The following is a 24,807-nucleotide window of genomic DNA, read 5'->3' on the forward strand; positions in this document are numbered from 1 at the left end:
TGTTCGTAAATTCTTAATTTGGTCCATAATTGAAAAACGTGTTCGAAAGGAATTTTGTTCGTAATTTCTTAACCAATGTTCAGGTTTCGCTACTCCTTTTAGTTCTTTATAAATCCGGCACTACAAGTTTGTCAACAACTATCGTTGGTTGCACTAGCAAAGGTTATTGCCTGCATAGCAGGAGATCAATGGATCGACTCCCAGTTCTCACATTTGCTTAATTTTATTGTGCATTCTCTGCCCGATAGCTCGCTTCAGTTCAGCCGCAATGAGCCGGCCCAGTTCAGCCGCACCCTGTGCGAAGCGACCGTAATTTGCTGCAGAACGCGGCGAATAGGAGCTCCCTTCTGCGCCAGTTCGTTGTGGCGCCTACTACCTTTTGTTGTGGGCTGTATCTAGGAAGCCCAATAAGATTTCGCTAGACTGTTTCTAGCGTTAGATCGTTACGTAGATCGTGCTATTGTTTTCGCTAAACAAAAGAGATCGTACTACTGTTTCTATGCCGTTCCTCAGAAAAAATAAAAATAAAACTGATTCTATGTCACTGCTAGAGAAAGAAAAACTGTTTCTAACACAGGTTCGTACAGTTCTAGATTGATGCTAAGAATTATACAAGTAACTGGTCCTCGAGAAACACACAATTGAAAAAAAAAGGCATTATAGGGAACCAAATACCAAATACGAATTAGGTGAACAAAAATTTGAGTTGTGTGGATTAGAAATGAATCTGGTGAACTAAAATAGAATTAGATGAACAAAAATTAAATTAGGTGATCAGATTCTGAATTGGATGAATTAGAATTGAATTAGCTGAAGTAATTTGGATTAGGTGAACAGAAATTGTGTGAACTAAATTTGAATTGGGTGAACAAATTTTGAATTGTGAGTTCTAGAATCGAATTAGCTGAACTAAATTTGAATTAGGTGAACAAAATTTGAATTAGGTGAACAAAATTTAAACTTTATGAACTATAATACAATTAAGTGAACACATTTTGAAATGCGTGAACTAGAATTACATTAGGTGAACTAATATTTGTTTTTTGAATTAACATAGAATTAGATGAAGATATTTTGAATTGGGTGAACAAATTTTGAAATTTGAGAAATAGAATTAAATTAGGTGACCATTTTTTTGTGAACTAAGCTTGATATGTTTGAATTAATTTTGGATTGGGTGAACAAATTGAACTTTATTAACTAAATTTAAATTGGGTGAACTAAATTTGAATTAGGTGATCAAATTTTGAATTGAGTGAACCAAATTTGAATTTGGCCAAAAATATAGTTCATCAGTTTGGAAAAACAAAAATATAGTTCCAAACGAAGTTCACAAAATCTGGAAAAAAGTTCATCCATTTTCGAAAAGGTTCGCAAAATCTAAAAAAAATCATCGATTTTAAGAAAAATTCATCGATTTTAAGAAAAATTCATCAATTTCTAAAAAGTTGATCGATTTTAAAAAAAATCACAAAATCTGAACAAAGTTCATCGATTTTGAAAAAACATCACCAATTTCTGAAAAAAGTTCACATTTAGAAAAAAGTTCAGCAATATTGGGAAAAAGTTCACAAATTTGAAAAAAATCATCCAATTTAAAAAAGTTCATCGAATTCGAAAGAGGTCATTGAATTCGAAAAAAGATCATAGGATTTGATAAAAAGTTCATCAAAATCAAAAAAGTTCATCGAATTAGAAAAGAGTTCATCAAAGTTGGATAAGAAATCATCTAATTTTAAAAAAGTTCATCAATTCCAAAAGAATTTCATAAATTTAGGAAAAAGGTTAACGAATTTTACGAAACCGCGAATGGAAAAAATAAAAAAATTGAGAAAAAGGAATAAACGGAATTGAAAAACGCAACAAGAAAAGGAAAACGAAATAGTTTCACACTAGTGTGGTGATGTCCTAGTGGTTATCGCTGAGCGTTCCTAATGAAAGGGGTTTGGGTTCGAACCCCTTTTCTCACACTTTTGCTGTTTCGTAAACAGGAATTAAAGAACATAATGGGCCGGCCCAGAAACGCGACGGGAGAAGATGGGGGTATTGCGCCCGATTGTTGGATGCATTGTATCGGACGCAAAGGGCGCCAAATAGGATTCAGCTTTCCTTTTCCCTTACGGAGAAGAAAAGAGAGGCCAAGGGATTTATTTAGAGGTCTAATAAATCCAAATTAAGTTGAAATTTGGCAAGTGACTTCACTGGAATATACAAAGGCTCCACAAGAAGGATTGGAGGCAAAAGGAGAACAGAGCAACAAAGTGAATATTTGGAAAAGAAAGGAACTAAAAAATGCAAGTGGGTTGTGGTTAGTTCCAAATAAAAGGAATGTTTAATTTAGCTCCCTATACATATTGCGAGATATGTTATAAAGAGAAATCACCATCTGAATTCCCTCGATTTAAATGAACCGAAGATCCATACAATTTATTTAGTTGAGTTCTAAAATTAAATGACATGATGGCATGATGACATGACGCAATGTGAAAGATGCGATGATGAAAGTAACAAACAAAACAAATCACACGATGAAACTCGGAATACATGGAAGGCATCTGAAGGTCGGTCTCAGGGCGTCACACAACATATGCCTCAGGGATAGCAACTGGCGAGAGCGGCACAACAGTTGTTCGTTCCACAGTGGCGGCCTTGGCCCTGATGGAGGCCGCCCACGATCATGTCGAGGCTGCCCACGCCCTACTCGTGGCAGTCACCGCACAAATCGAACGAAGCTTCGCCAACAACGGTGGGCAACCCACATCAAAGAGTTGGCAATCCTCGAGAGTGTTCGAGCAGCCGTTCGTTCCCCCGCCGCATACCTTGCCATGACGGAGCCCGTCCAAGCCCAGATCATGGCTCCCATGACCAGCTCATGGTGGCCTTTTCCAAAGAGATGGCGAGATGCTTGACGAGTATGGTGCGATGGATGCCATGGAGCCCCTTCCCCAGGAGATCGTTGGGCGTGAGCTGGACATGGAGGAGGCGGCGGAGATCAACGAGCACCAGCCGTAGTAGTACTCTTTGTTTTGTTTAATTAAAAGCGCCGGATTTTAAATTGTTAGAGTAATGTTTAGGTCAGCTAGCTCGGTTTAATTGCTGAACTTGCTCGATTAAGAAGTGTGGGAGTGATGTAGTCTCCTTTGTGTACCCAAATTATGCTTTAAACGATAGTTCGTGGCGTTTTCTTGAGGCCACCCTCGGTGCCTTCGACGAAGACTACGAGGTGTTTTCTAAGCGTGCACGTGCTTACCCCAATTCAAGAGCCAGCAGCTTGGTGCCTGGAGCGGCTCAGGAAACTCACCACTACGACGAGGGCACCCATGATGCAGAGGCCTCGCCCTCTTCCATGTCCAAGGAGCCAATCGTCAATGATATCACCGACAATGAGGAGTGAGGGAGTCCTGGACTAGGGGGTGTCCGGATAGCCGAACTATCATCATCGGCCGGACTCCAAGACTATGAAGATACAAGATTGAAGACTTCGTCCCGTGTCCGGATGGGACTTTCCTTGGCGTGGAAGGCAAGCTTGGCGATACAGATATGTAGATCTCCTACCATTGTAACCGACTCTGTGTAACCCTAGCCCTCTCCGGTGTCTATATAAACCGGATGGCTTTAGTCCGTAGGACGAACAACAATCATACCATAGGCTAGCTTCTAGGGTTTAGCCTCCTTGATCTCGTGGTAGATCTACTCTTGTAACACACATCATCAATATTAATCAAGCAGGACATAGGGTTTTACCTCCATCAAGAGGGCCCGAACCTGGGTAAAACATCGTGTCCCTTGTCTCCTGTTACCATCCGCCTAGACGCATAGTTTGGGACCCCCTACCCGAGATCCGCCGGTTTTGACACCGACATTGGTGCTTTCATTGAGAGTTCCTCTGTGTCGTCGCCGATAGGCTCGATGGCTTCTTCGATCATCAACAACGATGCAGTCCAGGGTGAGACCTTCCTCCCCGGACAGATCTTCGTATTCAGCGGCTTTGCACTGCGGGTCAATTCACTTGGCCATCTGGAGCAGATCGAAAGCTACACCCCTGGCCGTCAGGTCAGATTTGGAAGTTTGAACTTCACGGCTGACATCCGCGGGGACTTGATCTTCGATGGATTCGAGCCACAGCCAAGCGCGCCGCACTGTCACGACGGGCATGATTTAGCTCTGCAGCCGGACAGTACCGTGGAGGCCGCACTCGAGCCCGCTCCGATCTTCAATTCAGAGCCGGCTGCGCTGATCGAGGACGGATGGCTAGACACCGCCTCGGGGGCTGCAACCTCTGCGGCGATAGAGCCAAACACTGACCTTGTCCCTCATGAAGCTTGTGACTCTGAGGTGCCGGACTCCTTGCCGGACTCCGAACCTCCCGCGCCCCCTCCAATCGAATCCGATTGGGCGCCGGTCATGGAATTCACCGCAGCGGACATCTTTCAACACTCACCTTTTGGCGACATCTTGAGTTCGCTAAAGTATCTCTCGTTATCAGGAGAACCCTAGCCGGACTGCGGTCAAGACGGTTGGGATGCGGACGACGAAGAAATTCAAGGCCCACCCACCACCCACTTAGTAGCCACTGTCGACGATCTAACCGACATGCTAGGCTACGACTCCGAAGACATCGATGGTATGGACGACGATGCTGGGGACGACCAAGAACCAGCGCCTACCGGGCACTGGAAAGCCACCTCATCATATGACATATACATGGTGGATATCCCAAAGGATGGGAATGGCGAAGCAACAGCGGAGGACGACCCCTCCAAGAAACAGCCCAAGCGTCGGCGTCAGCGGCGCCGCTCTAAATCCCGCCACAGCAAAAATGAAGATTCCGGCACCGGAGATAATAACACACCGGACAGTGCCGAAGACAACCCACTCCAGCAAGATTCAGCGCAGGAGGGCGGAGACACCAGCCCTCATGAGAGAGCGGCGGAAGAAGAGGTAGAGGACTATATGCCTCCCTCCGGAGATGAGGCAAGCCTCAACGATGCCGAATTCGTCGTGCCTGAGGATCCCGTCGAACAAGACCGTTTTAAACGTAGGCTTATGGCCACGGCAAATAGCCTCAAGAAAAAGCAGCAACAGCTTAGAGCTGATCAAGATCTGCTAGCCGACAGATGGACTGAAGTCCTCTCGGCCGAAGAGCATGAGCTCGAACGCCCCTCCAAAAGTTACCCTAAACGCAAGCTGCTCCCCCGATTAGAGGAGGAGGCGTATGAACCTACGTCACCAGCAGACAATACGGCTGACCGACCACCCCGTGGTCGCGACAGAGAGGCCCCTAGGCCCTTCACTAGAACCGTACTCCGACATCGCTCGAAAAGCACAAAGCCACAGGGGAACTCTCCGGACTTGCAAGATATATTGGAGGATAAGGCAAGACAATCAAGATCGATCTATGGATCGCGTGGGCGCCCCATGATACGCGACGACAACCGTCGCGCCGGACACAGTAAGTCCGGCCAGGCCGAACAGAATAGACAAAGCTCTTTCGAGCTCCGTGGTGATATCGCCCAATACAGAGGTGCCACACACCCACTATGCTTCACAGACGAAGTAATGGATCATCAAATCCCTGAAGGTTTTAAACACGTAAACATTGAATCTTACGATGGCACAACAGACCCCGCGGTTTGGATCGAAGACTATCTCCTTCATATCCACATGGCCCGCGGTGATGATCTTCACGCCATCAAATATCTCCCACTCAAACTCAAAGGACCAGCCCGGCATTGTCTTAACAGCTTGCCAGCAGAGTCAATCGGGAGTTGGGAAGACCTGGAAGCCGCATTCCTAGATAACTTCCAAGGCACGTATGTGCGACCACCAGACGCCGATGACCTAAGCCACATAATTCAGCAGCCAGACGAATCGGCCAGACAATTCTGGACACGGTTCTTAACTAAGAAGAACCAAATCGTCGACTGTCCGGATGCGGAGGCCCTAGCGGCCTTCAAGCACAACATCCGCGACGAGTGGCTTGCCCGGCACCTAGGACAGGAAAAGCCGAAATCCATGGCAGCCCTCACATCACTCATGACCCGCTTCTGCGCGGGTGAGGACAGCTGGCTAGCACGCAGCAACAACCTCAGCAAAAATTCTGGCAGTCCGGATTTCAAGGACCGTAATGGCAGGTCGCGTCGCAACAAAAACAAACGCCGCATTAACGGCGATAATAGTGAAGATACGACAGTCAATGCCGGATTCAGAGGCTCTAAACCCGGTCAGCGGAAAAAGCCATTCAAAAGAACTACTCCGGGTCCGTCCAATTTGGACCGAATACTCGACCGCTCGTGCCAGATACACGGCACCCCCGAAAAGCCAGCCAACCACACCAACAGGGACTGTTGGGTATTCAAGCAGGCAGGCAAGTTAATTGCCGAAAACAATGACAAGGGGCTGCATAGCGATGACGAGGAAGAGACCCGACCGCCGAACAATAGAGGACAGAAGGGTTTCCCCCCACAGGTGCGGACGGTGAACATGATATACGCAACGCACATACCCAAAAGGGAGCGGAAGCGTGCACTCAGGGATGTATACGCGATGGAGCCAGTTGCCCCGAAGTTCAATCCATGGTCCTCCTGCCCGATCACTTTTGACCGAAGGGACCACCCCACCAGCATCCGCCATGGCGGATTCGCCGCATTGGTTCTAGACCCAATCGTCGATGGATTTCACCTCACCAGAGTCCTGATGGACGGCGGCAGCAGCCTGAACCTGCTTTATCAGGATACAGTGCGCAAAATGGGCATAGACCCCTCAAGGATTAAACCTACCAAGACGACCTTTAAAGGCGTCATACCAGGTGTAGAAGCCAATTGTACAGGCTCAGTTACACTGGAAGTGGTCTTCGGATCCCCGGATAACTTCCGAAGCGAGGAGTTAATCTTCGACATAGTTCCGTTCCGCAGCGGCTATCATGCTCTGCTCGGACGTACCGCGTTCGCAAAGTTCAACGCGGTGCCGCACTACGCATACCTCAAGCTCAAGATGCCAGGCCCTCGAGGAGTCATCACGGTCAACGGAAACACTGAACGCTCTCTCCGAACGGAGGAACATACAGCGGCTCTCGCGGCAGAAGTACAATGCAGCCTCTTAAGGCAATTCTCGAGTCCGGCCGTTAAGCGACCGGACACGGCTAAACGCGCCCGGAGTAACATACAACAAGACCACCTGGCACGTTCCGAGCACGCGTAGCAGTGCGGCCCCAACCCCAGCCCCTGCAAAACGTCAAGACAGGTCCTTCGCGTACACCATTACACTCTGAAGATACCATGGGCATGGGGAGAGGGGCACGACCACGATAGGCCCAGAATACGGCTTAACCACTCCAGGGGCTCTCAAGTGTGTCGTTCTTTTTTTCTTTTTCTTTTTATTTTTACCCACAGGACTCCGTTCGTCAGAGGCCCTGTCCGGCAGTAGACCTGCCGAACTCACGATGCAACAGCCAGGGAAGGAGAAAGGCTACAACGAATATCCAGGTGGTCTCCATTACGAGCATTAAATCTGTTTTATGCACCATTCCGCAGCCTACCCCTGGAGGGGGACATGTTTAACAGTCCCATCCCTTGCTTATCGCACCATTTGTATCGTTCTGCACTTACAGCAGTTTTTCTTGAATAAGTAATGCAGCACCTTTTTGCTTCCAATTGCATTTCTCTCTTATACATATGTTCATTTGTGACATGTCGCATCCGTACATTTTGGTACGGCTAAATACACCAGGGGCTTATGTTTCCCGCATCATGGTGTGATAAGTCCGAACACTTTCACAAGTGCGGCACCCCGAACTTATAGCATTATATGCATCGGCTCCGAATCATGTCTTGGGTCAATAGTTGGGTTTGCCCGGCTCCCATGTTTTGGTACCTTACGTTCCGTTGTATCGGCTAAGGTAGCACTGGGAGAACCACTGCGATTGCGCCCCGGTTGAGCTGGGCGAGCGCCTCAGTGGAGAAAGCTAAAACTGACCGTCATGATGAGGCGAGAGCTGGTCGCTGTTCGAGAGGTTTTTTGCGAGTCCTTAAAGACTTATGCCGCTTAGAGCGAGGAGCCGACTTTGTCCGGCCCAGGCGTGGATAGCGCCCCAAATTCGGCCTTCCGAAGACTAGGGGCTTCGCCGAAATTTAAAATTATAGAATTCTATGGCTAAGTGAGAGTGTTCAAGCATTATAAGTCCGGTTGCCTTGTTCGTTGTGTTGAGCGCCTCCCTAGATGGACCCAAATATGGGAACAAGAGTGCTCAAATTTATCCCGAACACCCCAGCACTCGTGGCATGGGGGCTGAAGCCGACGACTTGCCATCTCTCAGATTTGATAAACAGCCGCACAGAAGGTAATATTTTAAATTAACAAGCGTTGCTTAGCGCATATGAACTAAGTTTTCAGCGCACAGGATAACAAAATGCGAGTCTACTCAAATATTACATCTTTGGAGCACTCACCCGCAATAGTGCGGGCGCCCTTCAGCACACTCTTATAATACATCTCGGGCGTGCGATGCTCCTTGCCCTGCGGTGGCGGGTCCGTCACAAGCTTCTGGGCATCCATCTTGCCCCAGTGCACCTTTGCGCGGGCAAGGGCCCGACGGGCACCTTCAATACAGGCGGAGTGCTTGATGACTTCAACCCACGGGCACGCATCCACCAGCCGCCGCACCAGGCCGAAGTAGCTCCCAGGCATGGCCTCCTTAGGCCACAGCCGAACTATGAGGCCCTTCATGGCCTGTTCGGCCGCCTTGTGGAGCTCGACCAGCTGCTTCAGCTGGTCGCTAAGGGGCACCGGATGTCCGGCCTCAGCATACTGAGACCAGAAGACCTTCTCCGTCGAGCTCCCCTCCTCGGCCCGGTAGAACGCGGCAGCATCGGACACGCTGCGAGGAAGATCTGCGAACGCTCCTGGAGAGCTCCGAATTCGGGTAAGCAACAGGTAATTAACACTCACATGCTTACTTTGCATGAAAAATGCCTTACCCGCTGCTATTTTCTTCAACGCCTCGATTTCTTGGAGGGCCTTGTAGGCTTCGGCCTTAGCGGCTTTGGCACTCTCAAGAGCCGTTGCAAGCTCAGACTCTCGAGTCTTCGAGTCACGCTCCAGGCTCTCATGTTTTTTCACGAGATCCTGGAGCTCTTGTTGTACCTCCGCCACCCGCGCCTCCTGCTTCTCTCGCTCGGTGCGCTCCGCGGCCGCATTGCGTTCGGCCGCGGCCACCGCCTCTTTCAGGGTCGCCACCTCGTTAGTGGCCCCTGCAATACCCACGTTATCCTTGTCATTCTTTTTGCAACCAAAATCCTTTTCTGTAAGGTACAATTTTAATAAGGTGTTACTCACCTTCCTTGTCCTCGAGCTGCTTCTTGGCACGGCCGAGCTCGTTCTCGGACCGCTCGAGGCTTTCCTTCAAAGTATTGACCTCCGCAGTCAGTGCGGCAGAGGTCAGCAGCGCAGCCTGCAATCCCATATTGACATATTTTTTATGACTCCTGCGTATATCTTTTTAGATCCTCAGTCCGGCTTTTCTTTCCGAACACCGAACCAAGCATCAGGGGCTACTGTCTATGCGGTACTATTTTACATATATCAAAATTCTTACCTCAAAGCCTGTTAGAAGGCTGCTGCAGGCTTCGGTCAGCCCGCTCTTGGCGAGCTGCACCTTCTGAATCACCGCACTCATAACAGTGCGGTGTTCCTCTTCGATGGAGGCGCCATTGAGCGCCTCCAGCAAGCTATCCGGCGCCTCCGGTTGGACGGAGGCTGCCGGCGTCACGGTCTTGCCCTTCTTACGAAGGGGCCGCCCGCCGGACTCCGGAGCCACTATGGGATCCGGAGCCGAGTCCGGTGCAAAGTCCGGGAGGTTGTCCTGCGACACCTCCGGGGCCTCCTCCTCCTGGCGGGTCCCTTCCCGGGATCCCACCTCGGCATCGTCCGTGTCACGGGGGTGGAGGCGGTCGGAAGAGAATCCATATCCGACGCACCTAAGGACCCGCTCGACGAAGCGGGAAGATCGTCCTTGGGCGGACTGCAGGGTTGTATGCGGCATTAGAAAGACATTGTGTGGCAAAAAAGAAAAACCATGAAGTTATTCGGGAGTCCAGATACTCACGATCTCGCCAGGGGCTTGGTCCCTTGGAGGCCAGTCCTCGTCGTCGTCACTGGCGTTGGCAGAGCAGTCCGGGGGAAGAGTTTTTCCCTTCTTGGACCCTTCGGCCTCCCTCGTTGGGGAGGCCTTTCTTTTCTTCTCTCCCCCCACTGGGGGAGAGGCTTTCTTCTTCTCCTCCTCACCTTGGTGAGAGGAGTCGGCCTCGGAGTCGTCATCCGATAGCACCTGAAAATGGGAACTCTTCCGAGTCCCCGTGGCCTTCTTCTTGGCCTTCTTCTCCGGCACCACGTGGGGTGCCGGAGCCAGCAGCCCCGTTAGGCGGGCGTCCGCTGGGTCCTCTGGCAATGGGGCCGGACAGATAGTCTGCTCGGCCTTCGCCAGCCAGCCCTGTCAAAGGGAAGGGAGTTTAGATCCCGCATAGAGTCAAACTATGGAAAACAAGCATCCCGTAAACGACAAAATCGCTTACCTCGTCAGCCGGACGCTGCGAGCTGAATCCGCGATCTTCGGTAGCGGATGCGGGAGCCTCGGCGCCCTTGGATAGCACCTTCCAGACGTCTTCGTACGTAGTGTCGAAGAGCCCGCTCAAAGTCTGGTGCTGCACCGGATCAAACTCCCACATGTTGAAGCCCCGTCGTTGGCACGGGAGAATCCGGTGGATGAGCATGACCTGGACCACGTTGACAAGCTTGAGCTTTTTGTCCACCAGCTTTTGGACGCAGGCTTGGAGTCCGGTCAGCTCCTCCGAATCACCCCAAGTCCGGCCGCTCTCTTTCCAGGAGGTGAGCCGTGTGGGGATGCAGGATCTGAATTCGGGGGCCGCTGCCCATTCAGGGTCACGCGGCTCGGTGATGTAGAACCACCCCGATTGCCACCCCTTGATGGTTTTCACAAAAGTGCCCTCAAGCCAAGTAACGTTGGACATCCGGCCCACCATGGCGCCTCCGCACTCCGCTTGGCTGCCTTTCACAACCTTTGGCTTGACACTGAAGGTCTTGAGCCACAAGCGGAAGTGGGGCTGGATGCAGAGGAAGGCCTCACACACGACGATAAACGCCGAGATGTTGAGAATGAAATTCGGGGCCAGATCGTGGAAATCCAGGCCGTAGTAGAACATGAGCCCCCGGACAAAGGGATGGAGTGGGAAGCCCAGTCCGCGGAGGAAATGGGTAAGAAATACTACCCTCTCATGGGGCCTGGGGGTGGGGATGAGCTCTCCCTCGTCGGGGAGCCGATGCGCGATGTTGCTGGAAAAATATCCGACGATGCGCAGCTTCTGGATGTGCCCTCCGTAACGGAGGAGGCCATCCACTTGCCTCCTGCCCCAGACATAGTTGGAGGAGGTTGAGGTGAGATGTGTGGGCTTGGGCGCTGGAGCTCGAGTTTGCAGGGATGGATAAGCCAAGGAGGAAGAAGGCGTAGGTAAAAGGGTTGGATCTTTATCCCCTTATATGGGCGGACAAAAACATGTGTCCCCACCGGCCTGATAAAACTCGCTTATCCCCCAACTGCCGCAATCAATGGCGCGGTTGGGTTACCCACGTTCGTATTGATGGGAATCCCGAAATAAGGGGAACACGATCTCTGCTTCGACAAGACGTGCCAAGGAAACCGCTTCGCTAAACGCGTTGAGGTGGTACAATAAAAACAATTCGAGTAAAGGCTTGGTAGCGGCGTGCACGCCACGAAATACGTCAGCAGATTGAACTTGTGTAAATATTATTCTCTCTACGGTGGTATGTGGAATTTATTTTGCAGAGCCGGACACTATCCTGGTGTTCACAATCTTCTATAAATTATTCGGAGGAGGAACCCGCCTTGCAATGCCGAAGACAATATGCGCGTCGGACTCGTCGTCATTGAAGCCTGGTTCAGGGGCTACTGAGGGAGTCCTGGACTAGGGGGTGTCCGGATAGCCGAACTATCATCATCGGCCGGACTCCAAGACTATGAAGATACAAGATTGAAGACTTCGTCCTCGTGTCCGGATGGGACTTTCCTTGGCGTGGAAGGCAAGCTTGGCGATACGGATATGTAGATCTCCTACCATTGTAACCGACTCTGTGTAACCCTAGCCCTCTCCGGTGTCTATATAAACCGGATGGCTTTAGTCCGTAGGACGAACAACAATCATACCATAGGCTAGCTTCTAGGGTTTAGCCTCCTTGATCTCGTGGTAGATCTACTCTTGTAACACACATCATCAATATTAATCAAGTAGGACGTAGGGTTTTACCTCCATCAAGAGGGCCCGAACCTGGGTAAAACATCGTGTCCCTTGTCTCCTGTTACCATCCGCCTAGACGCAAAGTTCGGGACCCCCTACCCGAGATCCGCCGGTTTTGACACCGACAAGGAGTATCTTGTCTTATTAGCTCACTATAAAGAGCCATGTTCAATTTGCTAGCTACTTCCTTTCCTTAACAAATTCTAGTGAATTGTGCTATCTACTTTTATACTACTAGGAAAAAGCCTATAAACAGAAGCTAAGTGGCAGCTCGTTACAAAAACAGGCGCTACTGCTAATTTTCAGTAGTGCGTGTCCCAGACAGGCGCTGCTGCTACCAAGTTAGCAGTAGCGCGGCCTAGTGGAAACGCGCTGCTAGTAAAATCGACTGAAAGTACCCACCAACCTAAGTTTAGCAGCAGCGCGCTGACGCAAACCGTGCTACTGCTAATTTAATAGTAGCAGCGCGCTTTTTTCTCCTGTCGCTGCTACTAGTTTTGAAACTGGCCACATGGTGGGCCCCGCTTATCAGTAGCGCGTGTAAAGGAAGCTCGCTACCGCTATTCTCTTAGCAGTAGCGCGCTTTGCAGCCCGCGCTACTGCTAAGACGCAGCATAATGCTACCTTTCCCCCCTAACCCTCCTCCCCTCTCCCCCATCTCCTCCCTTCCTCACTTTCCCCTGCCTCATACCTCCTCTCTCCCTCACTTTTCTTTTTCCTCAATACTTCTCCCTCCATTACTCTCCCTCTTCTACCTACCTTTCTCTCTCTTTATTACTCCTAGCTAACTCCACCACCTCCTTTAATGCATCTCCTTTCTCCTTTTCCTTCCCCCTCCACTAGTTGAAGTTGTCTCCCAAATTAGCTAGCTAGGTAGATGTAGCATTTAGTGAAGTGAGCTATGTGCCCCTAACTAGATATAGCTTTGTCAAGAAGAGCTTTGTCCACTTTTGATCTCCCTACATCATCATCTCCACCGTGCGCTCGATCTCGAGACGATAGGTGATTAAAAATTCATGCTTTTGCAAGAATGGAAATATGTGTATGTGTTTGCGATATGATAATTGGGCGATATGATGGAAATTGTGTGTGTGGCATGAGTTGATGCTGAATTGTGCTTTTGAGTTGCCTATGTTTTGCCGAAATGTCGACTTATTTCCGTTTTAGTGAATTCCAGGAAAACTCTAGATCTATATGTCCTATTTTTAGGGAAGGTCATGCCGAATTTTTGTATGACTTTGATGCATGCATGCATTTTTATAATCAATTTGTTTATTATTACCGTGCAGACATTCATGATGGTTAGTGGAACGATGGTGGATAGGTGGTTGTGGTCGGCGGTGCAGGACATGAAAGAAAATAACCTGATAGAGGTTTTATGCCCGTGTTGAAAATGCAAAGGAATAGTTTGGCTCAAACCCCTATGACGATGGTCATGTCGAAGCGCACCTACTCATGACTGGTTTCATGGATGGCTATACTCAGTGGATAATTGAAGATGAGGATGATGATGTTGAGGACGCCGACGGGGCAGGCAATGATGACACGAGGCAAGACGAAGAGATGATCGATAATGGCGGCAGGGAAGAGGCTGGACATGGCGGCGGAGAAGGGGCCGGACATGGCGGAGGAGAAGGGGATGGACATGGCGGCAGAGAGAACATGGACTCCACGCAGCAGAGTTTGTTGGTACTAAGTTCAATCGTGCGGGACCCTCATGTTCAAGCACTGCTTCGCAAGGAGACGAGTGCTGAGAGAGATGTTTCTAGAGAGGAGGCTAAGCTGCAGCAACCGATGGTAGACTCGAACACTCCATCGTATGATGGTTGCAATCTTGAGGTGACCTGCTTGAGTTTCATGCTCTAACTCCTAAAGACGAAGGCTAAAAACAAATGGACCGACACTAGCCTCGATGAGCATCTCAAGTACCTAAAGGATGTTCTTCCTGCGGGGAAGCTATGTCCTACTAGTGTGTATGAGGCCAAGAAGATCGTGTGCCCTCTTGATCTGCCGCACGTTAGATACCATGCATGCATCAACGATTGCATAATTTATTAGAAGGATCCCGCGGAAAAAACAAGCTGTCCGGTGTGCAATGCTTCTCGACACAAGACGGCCGGGAAGAAATGTCCCTAGAAAGTTTTATGGTACTTACCGATCACTCCCCGTCTCTAGCAATATTTCGTAGATCCCAAGGAAGCAAAGCTAATGCGCTGGCATGCGGAGAGGAAGAAGCCCGACGATGGAGATGATCCGAAGCTGAGATACGTCACGGATGGAAGCCAGTGGAGAGTGTTGAACAACTTCTATCGGTATTTCGAATGTGGTGCAAGGAACATCATGCTCGGCGCGTGTACCGGTGGCATGAATCCGTTTGGCAACCAAAATACCAACCATAGCACATGGACAGTGTTTGTATGGATGTACAACCTCCCCCCTGGTTGTGCATGAGTCGAAGTACATTCACATGAGCATGCTGATTCAAGGGCCGAAACAACCAGGAAATAATATTAATTTGTATTTGGGGCTACTTCAAGAGGAGTTAGACACGTTATGGAAAACACTGGCCAAGACATGGGACACCAGCAAAGGCGAGTGTTTATACATGAGAGCCGCGCTGATCACAACGGTGCACGACTATCTCGGTTATAGATATGTCGCATGCCAGGTGTGCCATGGATATTGCAGATGCACGCGGTGCATGGATGATATGACGTCTCAGCAGGTAACGTCAAGGAAAGATGGCGGGTCTGGGAAAATCGTGTACATGGGGCATTGAAGAAGGCTTGAACTAGATGACCCGTGGAGAAACCATGGAGATCTATTCAATGGTCACGCTGAGCATCGAGGAACTCCACGTAAGTGGAGTGGCGCCAAAATCGATGAGCTGTTGAAAAACTGGAAGCAGTGCCCCGCGCGGGGAAAGACGATGAAAAAGGCACCGGAGCCGCTGTTGAAGGTGTGGAAGACGACGTCTGTGTTTTGGGACTTGGAGTACTGGCACAAACTCGATACACCTCATTGCCTTGATCAAATGCATATTTGTAAGAATGTCCTTGAGAGCTTGCTGGCGATACTGATGAACATGCCGGATGAGATCAAGGACGGCCGAAGGCAAGAAAAGACTTGCAAGATTTCAATATCAGGGAAGATCTGCACATGCCGCCCCATAAAAAGTAAGACGAGACAGAGACGGAGACATAGGCGCGGGAGAAGAAGGGCACGAAAGTAAAGGAAGAGGATTATTGCCCCCCCTTTTGCTTCACCTTAAGTCAGGCTAAGATCGGTCAATTCTTTAAGTGCCTTAACGGAGTCAAAGTTAGTTCCAGTTACTATGGCAAGATAAGCAGATATCTAGACACGGACAGGAAAAGGTTTAGCGGGATGAAGTCCCATGACTGTCATTTGATTATGACACAGATTCTACCTACTGCTCTTAGAGGGATAATGGACAAGCACGTCCGTGACACGCTTATTGGTCTCTACAACTTTTTCAACGTCATCTCTCGAAAGTCGATCAGTGTGAAGCAGCTCCGAAGGCTACAGGAAGAGATCGTTGTGATATTGAATGAGCTTGAGATGTACTTCCCGCCCACGTTCTTTTACGTGATGGTGCATTTGTGTGTCCATATTGTGGATGACCTAATAGACCTAGGGCCGTCATTCCTGCACAACATGATTACTTTGAGAGGATGAATGGGATCATCAAAGGATTCGTTCGTAACATGTCCCGTCTAGATGGAAGCATCGTCCAGGGCTATCTGACACAAGAGTGCATCTCTTTCTGCGACAATAGCGCAGACCAGCCGCCTAGTGTTGGTGTTGGTTTGCCCGTTAACAAGCACGATGGGAGGCTCGAAGGAGAAGGTCACTCCAACGGTCGTAGAGAACTGCATGTGGCATACTCAGATCGATGCAGCGACTTTGACAGGGCAAACTTGGTAGTGCTACAACATTAGACGAGGTAGATCCTTTCGTGGCACTTCACAAAGAAATTATTGCAAAGAAGTATCATGACCGGGGGGTATGCAGGACGGACACCGAAGTTACTAGAGAGCACAACTCCACTTTTCTGCATTGGTTCAAAGAGCATATTATTCCTAATACCCCAGAGGAGGGGTCTAAAGACGGATTTCTCATATACGCCTTAGCACATGGCCCCTCGCCCAACCACCTAACCTATCAGGCATACGATATCAACGGATACACGTTCTACACGGAGGCCAAAGATATGGACATTGATGATCAGAAATTAGGGGTGATGATGGAATGCATGACCGACAGCGACAATGGTGCAACTGATAGATTTTACGGAAGGTTCAAGGAGATCTCTGAGCTTGACTACTCTAGACTGCACAACACGACGATGTTCCGTGTCAGATGGGATAAGAATGTCGAAAGAGAAAACCGGTATTTCACTACCATGACTATATCCGACGCCAAGAGCGCTACCGTGAATGCTATCGCAAAAAACAAGACATGGGTACATGCTACGTCTTGAGCTTGCATTGGTTTTCCTTGAAGAGGAAAGGGTGATGCGGCAATAGTAGCGTAATTATTTCCCTCAGTTTTTGAGAACCAAGGTATCAATCCAGTAGGAGGCTCCTCAAAAGTCCCACGCACCTACACAAACAAACAAGAACTCGCAACCAACGCAATAAAGGGGTTGCCAATCCCTTCACGGCCACTTGCGAAAGTGAGATCTGATAGAGATAGTATGATAAGATAAATATAGTTTTGGTATTTTATGATATAGATTGGAAAAGTAAAGATGCAAATAAAAGTAGATTGAAAGCTTATATGATAAGAGATAGACCTGGGGGCCATAGGTTTCACTAGTGGCTTCTCTCAAGATAGCATAAGTATTACGGTGGGTGAACAAATTACTGTCGAGCAATTGATAGAAAAGCGAATAATTATGAGATTATCTAGGCATGATCATGTATATAGGCATCACGTCCGTCACAAGTAGACCGACTCCTGCCTGCATCTACTACTATTACTCCTGACATCAACCGCTATCCAGCATGCATCTAGAGTATTAAGTTCATAAAGAACAGAGTAACGCATTAAGAAAGATGACATGATGTAGAGGGATAAACTCATGCAATATGATATAAAGCCCATCTTTTTATCCTCGATGGCAACAATACAATACGTGCCTTGCTGTCCCTGCTGTCGCTGGGAGAGGACACCGCAAGATTGAACCCAAAGTTAAGCACTTCTCCCATTGCAAGAAAGATCAATCTAGTAGGCCAAACCAACTGATAATTCGAAGATACTTGCAAAGATAACTTAATCATACATAAAAGAATTCGGAGGAGATTTAAATATTTCTCATAGATAAACTTGATCATAAACCCACAATTCATCGGATCTCGACAAACACACCGCAAAAAGAGTTACATCAAATAGATCTCCAAGAAGATCGAGGAGAACTTTGTGTTGAGATTCAAAGAGAGAGAAGAAGCCATCTAGCTAATACCTATGAACCCGAAGGTCTATGGTAAACTACTCACAACTCATCGGAGAGGCTATGGTGTTGATGTAGAAGCCCTCCGTGGTCGACCCCCCCCCAGCGGAGCGCTGGCGAAGGCTCCAAGATGGGATCTCACGGATATAGAAGGCTACTACGGTGGAATTAGGTTTTCGTGGTCGCTGCTGATGTTCTCAGGGTACGTGGGTATATATAGGAGGAAGAAGTAGGTCGGTGGACTTCCGAGGGGCCCACGAGATAGGGGGGGCGCCCAGTAGGGGGGGGGGCGTCATCCACCCTTGTGGCCGCCTCGGCTGTTGCTTGACTTCCACTCCAAGTCCTCTGGATCACGTTCGTTCCAAAAATCACGCTCTCGAAGGTTTCATTCCGTTTGGACTCCGTTTGATATTCCTTTTCTTCGAAACACTGAAATAGGCAAAAAAACAACAATACGGGCTGGGCCTCCGGTTAGTAGGTTAGTCCCAAAAATGATATAAATGTGTAAAGTAAAGCCCATAAATATCCACAACGGGTAATATAATAGCATGGAATAATAAAAAATAGATACGTTGGAGACATATCAAGCATCCCCAAGCTTAATTCCTGCTCGTCCTCGAGTAGGTAAATGATAAAAACAGAATTTTTGATGTGGAATGCTACCTAGCATAATTCTCAATGTAATTTTCTTTATTGTGGCATGAATGTTCAGATCCAAATGATTCAAAATAAAAGTTCATATTGACATAAGAAATAATAATACTTCAAGCATACTAAATGAAGCAATCATGTTTTCTCAAAATAACATGGCTAAAGAAAGTCATCCCTACAAAATCATATAGTCTGACTGTTGCTCTATCTTCATCACACAAAGTATTTAATCATGCACAACCCTGATGACAAGCCAAAAAATTGTTTCATACTTTAGTAATCTCAAACTTTTTCAACTTTCACACAATACATGAGCGTGAGCCATGGACATAGCACTATATGTGGAATAGAATGGTGGTTGTGGAGAAGACAAAAAAGGAGAAGATAGTCTCACATCAACTAGGTGTATCAACGGGCTATGGAGATGCCCATTAATAGATATCAATGTGAGTGAGTAGGGATTGCCATACAACGGATGCACTAGAGCTATAAATGTATGAAAGATCAACAAAAGAAACTAAGTGGGTGTGCATCCAACTCGCTTGCTCACGAAGACCTAGCGCATTTTGAGGAAGCCCATCATTAGAATATACAAGCCAAGTTCTATAATGAAAAATTCCCGCTAGTATATGAAAATGATAACATAGGAGACTCTCTATCATGAAGATCATGGTGCTACTTTGAAGCACAAGTGTGGTAAAAAGGATAGTAGCATTGTCCCTTCACTCTTTTTCTCTTTTTTTTTGTAAAGTCTGAAGTCTCATCCCGACTTGTGGGGGAATCATAGTCTCCATCAGCCTTTCCTCACTGGGACAATGCTCTAATAATGAAGATCATCACATTTTTCTTTACTTACAACTCAAGATTACAACTAAATACTTAGAACAATATATGACTCTATATGAATGCCTCTGGCGGTGTACCTGGATATGCAATGAATCAAGAGCGACATGTATGAAAATTATGAAGGTGGCCTTGCCACAAATACGATGTCAACTACATGATCATGCAAAGAGCAATATGACAATGATGATGCGTGTCATATAAACGGAACAGTGGAAAGTTGCATGGCAATATTTCTCAGAATGGCTATGGAAATGCCATAAAAGGTAGGTATGGTGGCTGTTTTGAGGAAGGTATATGGTGGGTGTATGGTACCGGCGAAAGTTGCGCGTCACAAGAGAGGGTAGCAATGGTGGAAGGGTGAGAGTGCGTATAATCCATGGACTCAACATTAGTCATAAAGAACTCATGTACTTATTGCAAAAACCTACAAGTCATCAAAAACAAAGTACTATGCGCATGCTCCTAGGGGGATAGATTGGTAGGAAAAGACCATCGCTCGTACTCGACCGCCACTCATAAGGAAGACAATCAATAAATAAAATTGTGCTCCAACTTCATCACAAAGCGGTTCACCATACGTGCATGCTACGGGAATCACAAACTTCAACACAAGTATGCTTTAAATTCATAATCACCCAACTAGCATGACTTTAATATTACCACTTCTAATATCTCAAAACAATTATCAAGCATCAATTTGATCATAGCATCCAATTCACTTCCTATGATAGTTTTTATTATACCCAACTTGGATGCTCATCATTCTAGGACCAATTTTATAACCATAGAAAATACCATGCTGTTCTAAGAGACTCTCAAAATAATATAAGTGAAGCATGAGAGATCAACAATTTCTTCAAAATTAAGCCACCGCCATGCTCTAAAAGATATAAGTGAAGCACTAGAGCAAAAACTATCAAGCTCAAAAGATATAAGTGAAGCACATAGAGTATTCTAATAAATTATAATCAAGTGGGCTTCTCCCAAAAGGTATGTACAGAAAGGATGATTGTGGTAAACTAAAAAGCAAAGACTAATATCATACAAGATGCTCCAAACAAAACACATATCATGTGGCGAATAAAAATATAGCTCCAAGTAAAGTTACCGATAAACGAAGACGAAAGAGGGGATGCCTTCCGGGGCATCCCCAAGCTTAGGATTTTGGCTATTCTTGAATATCTTGGGGTTCCATGGGCATCCCCAATCTTAGGCTCTTGCCACTCCTTATTCCATAATCCATTAAATCTTTACCCAAAACTTGAAAACTTCACAACACAAAACTCAACAGGAAATCTCATAAGCTCCGTTAGTGAAAGAAAGGAAAACCACCACATAAGGTACTGTAATGAACTCATTATTTATTTATATTGGTGTTAAAACTACTGTATTTCAAGTTCTCTATGGTTCATACCCTTACATACTAGCCATAGATGCATCAAAATAAGCAAACAACACACGAAAGGCAGAATCTGTCAAAAACAGAACAGTCTGTAGTAATCTGTAAATCTCGAATACTTCTGGAACTCTAAAACTCCTACCAAAATAGGAAGTCCTGGGAAATTTGTCTATTTATCTACAGCAAGAAGAATCAACGCAAAATCACGTTTCTGTGAATTACTACAATTATTTTCGTGCGCGCAAAGTTTCTGTTTTTCAGCAGAATCAAATTAACTATCACCATAGGTTATTCTATAGGTTCTACTTGGCACAAACACTAATTAAAACATAAAAACACATCTAAACAGAAGGTAGATGCAAAATTTATTACTAAAAAAAACAAAAACAAAGAAACTAAAATAAAATTGGGTTGCCTCCCAACTAGCGCTATCGTTTAACGCCCCTAGCTAGGCATAAAAGCGAGGATAGATCCAAGTAGTGCCATCTTTGGCACTCAATCCATAAGTAGCTCACATGATAGATTCATAAGGTGATTTAACTTTTTTCTTGGAAAGTGCTCCATGCCTTTCCTTAATGGAAATTGGAATCTAATATTCCCTTCCTTCATATCAATAATAGCACCAATCATTCTAAGGAAAGGTCTACCAAGAATAATAGGACAAGAAAGATTGCAATCTATATCAAGAACGATAAAATCTACGGGCACCAAATTCCTATTTGCAACAATGAGAACATCATTGATCCTTTCCATTGGCTTTTTAATGGTGGAATCCGCAAGGTGCAAATTTAAAGAGCAATCATCAAGATCACAAAAACCTAGAATGTCACATAAAGTTTTCAGAATCGCGGAAACACTAGCACCCGAATCACATAAAGCATAACACTCATGATATTTAATTTTAATCTTTATAGTAGGTTCTCATTCATCATAAAGTTTTCTAGGTATAGAAACTTCCAAATTAAGTTTTTCATCAAAAGATTGCATCAAGGCATCTACAATATGTTTGGTAAAAGCTTTATTTTGACTATAAGCATGAGGAGTATTCACAACGGATTGCAACAAGGAAATACAATTTTCTAAAGAACAATTATCATAATTAAATTCCTTGAAATCCAAGATAGTGGGTTCAATGCTATTTAAAGTCTTGACCTCTCCAATCCCACTTTTACCAAATTTAGCATCAAGATCTAAAAACTCTGAATCATTGGACACCTTTTAACTAAAGTTGACTCATCTCCAGTCCCATCATTATTAAGATTCATATTGCAAAACAAAGATCTAATAGGGGAAACATCAATAACTTTAAGATCTTCATCATTATTTTCAATGAAACTAAAGGAACATGCCTTTATAAAGCAATCTTTCTTAGCACACAATCTAGCGGTTCTTTCTTTGCACTCATCAATGGAAATTCTAATGGCTTTGAGAGAATCATTGATACTATGCTTACGAGGAGTAGATCTAAGTTTCAAAGAATCAACATCAAGCGAGAGTCTATCAACGTTCCTAGCTAAATCATCAACTTTGAGCAATTTTTCTTCAAGCAAGGCATTAAGATTCTTTTGAGAGATCATAAATTCTTTCACACTATTCTCAAAATCAGAGGGCATCTTATTAAAATTACCATAGGAATTATTGTAGGAATTTCCATAATTATTAGAGGAATTACTAGGGAACGGTCTAGGATTAAAGTTTCCTCTATAAGCATTGTTACCAAAATTACTCCTACCAACAAAATTCACATCCATAGGTTCATTATTATTCTCAATCAAAGTAGACAATGGCATATCATTGGGATCAATAGGAGCACTCTTAGTAGCAAACAATTTCATAAGTTCATCCATCTTTCCACTCAAAACATTAATTTCTTCTATAGCATGCACTTTTTTACTAGTAGATCTTTTGGTGTGCCATTGAGAATAATTAGCCATTATATTATCAAGGAGTTTTGTAGTTTCTCCTAAGGTGATTTCCATAAACGTGCCTCCCGCGGCCGAATCTAAAAGATTTCTAGAAGCAAAATTCAATCCGGCATAATTTTTTGTATGATCATCCATAAATTCAAACCATGAGTAGGGCAATTGCGAATCATCAATTTCATTCTTTCCCAAGATTGGGCAACATGCTCGTGATCAAGTTGTTTAAAATTCATAATATCGTTCCTAAGAGAGATGATCTTAGCGGGAGGAAAATACTTAGAGATAAAAGCATCTTTGCACTTATTCCATGAATAAATACTATTCTTAGGCAAAGACGAAAACCAAACTTTAGCATGATCTCTAAGTGAAAACGGAAATAACTTCAATTTAACAATATCATTATCCGTATCTTTCTTCTTTTGCATATCACACAAATCAACAAAGTTGTTTAGATGGGTAGCGGCATCTTCACTAGGAAGGCCGAAGAATTGATCTTTCATAACAAGATTCAGGAAAGTAGCATTGATTTCACAAGACTCAACACCATTAAGAGGAGCAATCGGAGTACTAAGGAAATCATTATTATTGGTATTGGAGAAATCACACAATTTGGTATTATCTTGCGCCATCGCGAGAAGTAATCCAACACACAAGCAAAAAGAAAGGCAAAGAAAGACAGAGGAGATTGGGAAAGAGAGGGCGAATAAAACGGTAAGGGTGAAGTGGGGGAGAGGAAAACGAGAGGCAAATGCCAAATAATGTAAATGTGAGGGAGATGAGTTTGTGATGGGTACTTGGTATGTCTTGACTTGAGCGAAGACCTCCCCGGCAACGGCACCAGAAATCCTTCTTGCTACGTCTTGAGCTTGTGTTGGTTTTCCTTGAAGAGGAAAGGGTGATGCAGCAATAGTAGCATAAGTATTTCCCTCAGTTTTTGAGAACTAAGGTATCAATCCAGTAGGAGGCTCCTCAAAAGTCCCACGCACCTACACAAACAAACAAGAACTCGCAACCAACGCAATAAAGGGGTTGTAAATCCCTTCACGGCCACTTGCGAAAGTGAGATTTGATAGAGATAGTATGATAAGATAAATATATTTTTGGTATTTTATGATATAGATTGGAAAAGTAAAGATACAAATAAAAGTAGATTGAAAGCTTATATGATAAAATATAGACCCAGGGGCCATATGTTTCACTAGTGGCTTCTCTCAAGATAGCATAAGTATTACGGTGGGTGAACACATTACTGTCGAGCAATTGATAGAAAAGCGAATAATTATGAGATTATATAGGCATGATCATGTATATAGGCATCACGTCCGTCACAAGTAGACCGACTCCTGCCTGCACCTACTACTATTATTCCACACATCGACCGCTATCCAGCATGCATCTAGATTATTAAGTTCATAAAGAAATGAGTAACGCATTAAGAAAATGACATGATATAGAGGGATAAACTCATGCAATTTGATATAAACCCCATCTTTTTATGCTCGATGGCAACAATACACTACGTGCCTTGCTGCCCCTACTGTCACTGGGAAAGGACACCGCAAGATTGAACCCAAAGCTAAGCACTTCTCCCATTGCAAGAAAGATCAATCTAGTAGGCCAAACCAACTGATAATTCGAAGAGACTTGCAAAGATAAATTTATCACACATAAAAGAATTCATAGGAGATTCAAATGTTTCTCATAGATAAACTTGATCATAAACCCACAATTCATTGGATCTTGACAAACACACCGCAAAAAGAGTTACATCGAATAGATCTCCAAGAAGATCGAGGAGAACTTTGTATTGATATTCAAAGAGAGAGAAGAAGCCATCTAGCTAATAACTATGGACCCAAAGGTCTGTGGTAAACTACTCACAACGGAGAGGCTATGGTGTTGATCTAGAAGCCCTCCATGGTCGATTCCCCCTCCGGCGGAGCGCCGACGAAGGCTCCAAGATGGGATCTCGCGGATATAGAAGGCTACGACGGTGGAATTAGGTTTTCGTGGTCGCTGCTGATGTTCTCGGGATACGTGGGTATATATAGGAGGAAGAAGTAGGTCGGTGGACTCCCGAGGGGCCAACGAGATAGGGGGCGCACCCAGTAGGGGGGGGTGCCCTCCACCCTCGTGGCCGCCTCGGTTATTGCTTGACTTCCACTCCAAGTCCTATGGAACACGTTCGTT

The sequence above is a fragment of the Triticum aestivum genome, chromosome 3B (assembly GCF_018294505.1).
Source record: "Triticum aestivum cultivar Chinese Spring chromosome 3B, IWGSC CS RefSeq v2.1, whole genome shotgun sequence".
Taxonomy (NCBI): Eukaryota; Viridiplantae; Streptophyta; class Magnoliopsida; order Poales; family Poaceae; genus Triticum; species Triticum aestivum.